Source organism: Triticum urartu, chromosome 7 (assembly GCF_003073215.2).
Source record: "Triticum urartu cultivar G1812 chromosome 7, Tu2.1, whole genome shotgun sequence".
NCBI lineage: Eukaryota > Viridiplantae > Streptophyta > Magnoliopsida > Poales > Poaceae > Triticum > Triticum urartu.
The window spans coordinates 689,127,303-689,134,174 of record NC_053028.1 but is presented as its reverse complement, the minus strand read 5'-3'; positions in this window follow the sequence as shown (position 1 = coordinate 689,134,174).

Sequence of the window (6,872 nt, the reverse complement as noted above, 5' to 3'; positions counted from 1 at the left end):
GCTGGAGTCCAGGAGCCAGACGCCACCGTCGACGACGACTCCTACTACACCGGAGGTGCCTACTACTACGTGCTGCCCGCTGACGACGACCAGGAGTAGTTAGGAGGATCCCAGGCAGGAGGCCTGCGCCTCTTTCGATCTGTATCCCCGTTTGTGCTAGCCTTCTTAAGGCAACCTTGTTTAACTTATGTCTGTACTCAGATGTTGTTGCTTCCGCTGACTCGTCTATGATCGAGCTCTTGTATTCGAGCCCTCGAGGCCCCTGGCTTGTAATATGATGCTTGTATGACTTATTTTATTTGTAGAGTTGTGTTGTGATATCTTTCCGTGAGTCCCTGATCTTGATCGTACACGTTTGCGTGTATGATTAGTGTACGATTAAATCGGGGGCGTCACAAGTTGGTATCAGAGCCGACTGCCTGTAGGAATCCCCCTTCCACACTCCTTGGCCGAAGTCGAGTCTAGACATTGCAAAAACTTTTACTAACATGGCTGTGTGTCTTACGGGCCCACGTCGCCATTGGGTGGTAGTAGGATCTTTTACTCCTCGACCTTTACTCTGGGACTCTGAACTCCCTTCTACTCGGGTTAAACGAATTTACTAACTCTGACATTAGGATCCCGTTACGACATTCACCCCAAAGTTGGATAAGCCCTAGTTATTCTTTAGAGTAGTACTTGAACATTATCCACATTGTCATTTGACTCCTGTGAAAACAACTTTGTTTTCAGATGGAACCCACGAGGCAGGTCGTGCGCCACACGACGGCCATTGGTGCCTCAGGATTACCTGCTGTGTTGGCTGAGATGATGACCTATCTGGGTTATCGCTGGCACCCTGAGTACACCGTCTATGAGGAGTACCAGGACTTCAACCAGGAGCAGTACCGTGCCATCGTCCACCTCTACTCTCGAGAGTATGACTCCACTACTGTGCTGCACACTGCTCATGGTGTTGGAGTGACTATCGATATGGCGGTCCACGATGCTGCTTATGCTGCTCTGACACGTCTCCGTGGAGAGTATCAGGAGTTGGACACCTCCCCCTTCAGGCACATTGCTATTGCATCCGATGTTGGTGCGGAGGGTTACTACACTGCTGCCTACTCCACTGTCACCCGAGAGCCATTCTACCATCAGAACCTGGTTCTGCATGCTGATGGGTTGGATAGAGCTAACCGAGCTCTTCGCCACGAGTTGTACACCACCCGTCAGCACCTGTATCGTGCTCTGACGCTGTTGCACCCCTCTGTCCGCTCTGGTAATCTGTCGCGTTCTACGATCTACCCTGCCCGGACCGTGATGCCCCAGGGCGTCGGCTGGCCAGATGTGGGAGGCTACTCTCCTGCATTGGGCCCTCTCCTGCCACCTGCGCAACGGGTTCCGCACCAGAGTATCCGTGGACCCCAGGCTACTCGCGTGGAGGTCTTCCCTTCGCGTCACTACCAGCTGTCGGGCTACACCTACCTCCGCAGTACCGCATGGGACTGACGTAGACTTGCTTATTAGTGTTAGATGCATTCGCCGCGAGCCTGTGTGCCGCCTATGATGTCTTAGTCTATGTATTGAACACTGTGTAACGAACTCTATGCATGATCCCTTTTGTAAGATATGCCGACTACTATGTGGTATCTATTGTGCTGCTTTCGTTGTGCATGTTTCATCTTGAATGATTCTTGTTTTTACAATTCCTCAATGCTGAACTACCCCTGTTAAATATTAGCAGGATGGTTAGACCAGGTGGTCGTGGTCGTGGTGGCAGCGCCCCACCACCGCCTGAGTACATGGCTGGTATGATCCAACAGCTTGAGATGAATCGCCAGTTCATGGAGAATATGATGGCTCAGTTCCCTCGCCCCAATATGAACCAGCAGCCAACCCTAGTAACTCTGCAGGATTTCATACGCCTGAACCTAACAGTGTACCGCAGCTCAACCCAGCCTCTGGATGCTGATGACTGGCTCCGTGACATCACCTATGAGATGGAGTCTGCTGATGTAGCCCCTGCCAGCTATGTCACCTTTGCTTCCTTCTTCCTGAAGGGACCCGCAGCTCAATGGTGGGACAGCCACAGGCGTACACTGCCAGCTGGAACAATCATCACCTGGCCAAACTTCCAAGCTGCCTTCCGTGCTCGCTTCATTCCTCAGGGAGTTATGGACCGGAAGAAGCGTGAGTTCCGCAACCTCACCCAAGGGATATCCCAAAGATCGCCTTCGTGACTCGATACAGATCATACAAGTACACCGTCATGTCATTCGGCTTAACGAATGCTCCAGCCACCTTCTCTCGTCTGATGAACTATATATTCATGGATTACCTCGACAAGTTCGTCATGGTTTATTTGGATGATATCCTTGTATTTTCCAAGAACAAAGAAGAACATGCTGAACATCTTCGTCTTGTGTTGGAAAAGCTTCGAGAGCATCAACTCTATGCTAAGTAATCCAAGTGTGAATTCTGGCTTCCCAAAGTAACCTATCTCGGGCATGTCATATCCAAGGATGGTATTGCCGTCAACCCTGAACGAGTCTAGGCTATTCTCGATTGGACTCCTTCGAAGAATGTCAAGCAAGTTCGAAGTTTTCTCGGTCTCGCCAACTATTGTCGTCGATTCGTCGAGAACTTCTCCAAGATTACCAGGCCCCTGACCAATCTGTTGCATAAGAGCGTCAAGTTCCACCTGATACTACGAAGGACTTCGTCATTTACTGCGACGCTTCCCGTCAAGGATTAGGCTGTGTCCTAATGCAAGAGCGCAGATGTGACGCCCCCAATTTAATCGTACACTAATCATACACGCAAACGTGTACGGTCAAGATCAGGGACTCATGGGAAGATACCACAACACAACTCTACAAATAACAAGTAACATCGCATAGCATAAACCTAACCGATGATCCTCCCCTCGTCGCCCTGTGAGAGAGCGATCACCGGTTGTATCTGGCACTTGGAAGGGTGTGTTTTATTAAGTATCCGGTTCTAGTTGTCATAAGGTCAAGGTACAACTCCAAGTCGTCCTGTTACCGAAGATCACGGCTATTTGAATAGATTAACTTCCCTGCAGGGGTGCACCACATAACCCAACACGCTCGATCCCATTTGGCCGGACACACTTTCCTGGGTCATGCCCGGCCGCGGAAGATCAACACGTCGCAGCCCCACCTAGGCACAACAGAGAGGCCAGCACGCCGGTCTAAACCTAAGCGCACAGGGGTCTGGGCCCATCGCCCATAGCACACCTGCACGTTGCGTACGCGGCCGGAGAGCAGACCTAGCAACCTCCATTACAAAGGAAGTCACGTTACGCGGTCCAACCCGGCGCGCGCCGCTCAGTCACTGGTGTCACGAAGTGCTTAGGCTGATACCACGACGTCGAGTGCCCATAACTGTCCCCGCGTAGATGGTTAGTGCGTATAGGCCAGTAGCCAGACTCAGATCAAATACCAAGATCTCGTTAAATGTGTTAAGTATCCGTGAACATCGACCAGGGCCAGGCCCACCTCTCTCCTAGGTGGTCTCAACCTTCCCTGTCGCTCCGCCTCAAAGTAACCGTCGGGGGCCGTAGGGAACCCAGGCCCACCTCTACCGGGATGGAGCCACCTGCCCCTTCAGCCCCCATCTCCGAACAGTATCACAGGTAATGTAACTGTGTAAAGTACATTGTATATGCCCGTGATCACCTCCCGAAGTGATCACGGCCCAGTAGTATAGCATGGCAGACGGACAAGAGTGTAGGGCCACTGATGGAACACTAGCATCCTATACTAAGCAGTAGGATAGCAGGTAATGGTAACAACAGTAGTAGCAAGGACAGGCTATGCATCAGGATAGGAATAACGGAAAGCAGTAACATGCTACACTACTCTAATGCAAGCTGTATAGAGAAGAGTAGGCGATATCTGGTGATCAAAAGGGGGGGGGCTTGCCTGGTTGCTCTGGCACGAGAGAGGGGTCGTCAACACCGTAGTCGTACTGGGTAGCAGCGACGTCGGTCTCGGTGTCTAGCGGAAGAAGAGGGAGGAAGAAACAACGAATATAATGCAAACAGATGCATAATGATACATGACAAGACAAGTAATGGTGCTAGGGGTGCCCTAACGCGGTATTAGGTGATACCGGTGAAGGGGGATAACATCCGGGAAAGTATCCTCGATGTTTCGCGTTTTCGGACAGATGAACCGGAGGTGAAATGTTGCAGGTTCACTATGCTAGGGACGCGTGGCCGACGAACGGGCTGCGTATCCGAATTCGTCTCGTCGTTCTGAGCAACTTTCATGTACAAAGTTTTTCCATCTGAGCTACGGTTTATTTTATATTAATTTTAAAAGATTTAATCATTTTTAGATTTATCAGAAATTAATTTAATTCGAAAACGTTTATTGCATCATCATGACGTCAGCGGTCAGCGTTGACCGTTGACTGGTCAAACAAGGCAGTGGGGCCCAACTGTCATTCACTGTTTACCTAATCAAATAATTAAGGCTAATTAATATAGTTAATTAGATTAACTAACAGGATTAACTAAGTTAATTAATTATCTTAACTAATTAATTATTATTTTTACTATTATTTTTATTCTTTTTTTTTAAGTTCCAGGGGGTGGGGCCTGCCTGTCATTGGCCCCAGGGGGCCTAGCGGGTTCGGGCGCTGGAGCGGACAACCGGTCAGGGCGACCGGGAGCCCCGCCTAGAAGGGCGCGGCCGCGCTGGCGGGTGCCTGGCGCGCCGGCGGGTGCCGGCCGCGGCGGCAGGCGGCGAGCAGTGGCTGCGGTGGCGGCACGGGCCGGTGCACGCGGAAGGGCGCAGACCACGCTGAGGAATGGCGAGGCGCAGGTGAGGGGCGCAGCCGGCGCGAGCGGTGCCCGGGGCGAGGCCGTGGCCGGAGCGGTGCGCTGCCCGCGGTGAAGCGGCGAGTAGGGGCCGTGGCAGGGGAGCCTAGTGGCGTGGAGCGTGAGACGGATGAGGCCACTGAGGGCGGGCGGCGCGAGCTACGGCGCGGGCGTGCGAGTGCGACGAGCGGCCGGAGTGGGCGGGCACGGCGTCGGTCGCGCGGACGAGGCCGTGGCGCACGGGGCAAAGGGAGGAGGAGGGCACGGCCCTCACCGGCGTTGGAGAGCAGAGGGGTCGGCGAGGCTCGTTGGAGCCGTCGTGGTGGAGGCGAGGCAACGACGGTGGAGCGGCGCCGGGCGACGAGGTCCTCGGGCAGCAGCGCGTGGCGGCGCTGGGAGCAGAGCGCCGTCCAGATTGAGTCGAGCGAGGAGTCGAGGAAGGGGCTGCGGGGACGAGGCAGGGCGGCGGGGTCTGGCGACGGCGTGGTCGGGGCTCAATCCAGAATCGGGTGAGGGAGAGGGAGCGGAGTGGATCGAGAGGTGGGGAAGTGGGGATCGTGGGTTAGGGTTTGGTCGCCCAGGGGATAAGGGAGTGAGGGTCCGGGCGCAGCTGGGCCGGCCTGGTTGCTAGGCCAACTGGACCGTGGCCCGGGGGGTTCTTTGATTTCTTTTCTTTTTATTTACCCTTTTCTGTTTTACTTTTAGTCTCATCTTATTTAAGTTTTAAAAAAAACCTAAAAGTTATACCAAAATCAGTATTACTAATTATACCTTTGTTACAAAAGTTTAAACCCCTAAATAAAATACTTTAACATTTTATAAATAATAAAAGGCATTTATTATATTGGTTATGTTGCTGTTTCATTCACATTTAAGCATCTAAACATTTTATAAAAGTGTGGTTTCTTTACCATAATTACCTATGCATTATTTGGCTCACTCCGAACATTTTTAGTTTTAATATTTAAAAACTTTTATTGTTTGCTTGACTTTGAATTTGTATTCGAACCGGTTTTGAACTAACGTGAGATTAGCAACAGTAACCGAGGTGACGTGGCATCGTTAACATGGATTACTGTAGGTTAATTATCCGGGCGTCACACATTCTCTGTTGGAATGCTCATCTTCAAGAAGTGTGTGGGCTCTAATGGAGGAGGATATCACACATAAAATCATAGAGAACAAGGAACCAAGCGCAAGACAATGGTTGTTTTCACTGATGCAATTGTTATCACATGAGCACTTCGTCCTTACTGCTGTCACTCTTTGGGCAATCTGGCACGCACGTCGTAAGGCTATCCATGAGTCCATCTTTCAGAGTCCCCAAGCTACCCACGGTTTCGTCATCAGTTTCATTGCTGAACTAGATGCACTGAAGCCCAATGATAAGGGGAGGGCAAACGCTCCGGGATCAGGCCACCCTGGCCAACGTCGGCCTAAGAGGCCACCAGCGGGAAGTTGCAAAATTCACGTGGATGCTGGAGTATTGACAAGACGAGGAGGATCAGCAGCGGCTGTATGCAGGGACGAGTGGGGAAACTTTATGGGCAGCTCTGCCTTGGTTATTGAAGGGGTGGTAGACCCGGCCACCCTTGAGGCAGTGGCATGTCGGGAAGCACTATCCTTGGCTGAAGATTTGGGCATAACGAGCTTTGTTATGGCGTCGGACTGCAGCCAAGTTGTATCGGATATCAACAAGAGATCACACGGGATTTACGGAGCGATTATTGAGGAGATAACCATTAGATCATCCAATTTTCAATGTAATTTTACATTTGAGAGTCGTGCTGTGAATTATGAAGCACATAGATTAGCCAAGTTCTCACTTGCTAAAAGTCCGGGGCGCCATGTGTGGTTTGGAGTGCCTCATGACCAAAGTTGTATCCCACATCATGTGGATTTTCATGAATAAATCTTGGCTTTACCCCTAAAAAAACCAACGGGTGAGTAGAGTATACCGACGGGAACGAGCCGGCTTGCCAGTGTGTGACAGTCCCGCATGCCCCCCCCCCCCCCCCCCCCCCCCCCCCCCCCCCCCCCC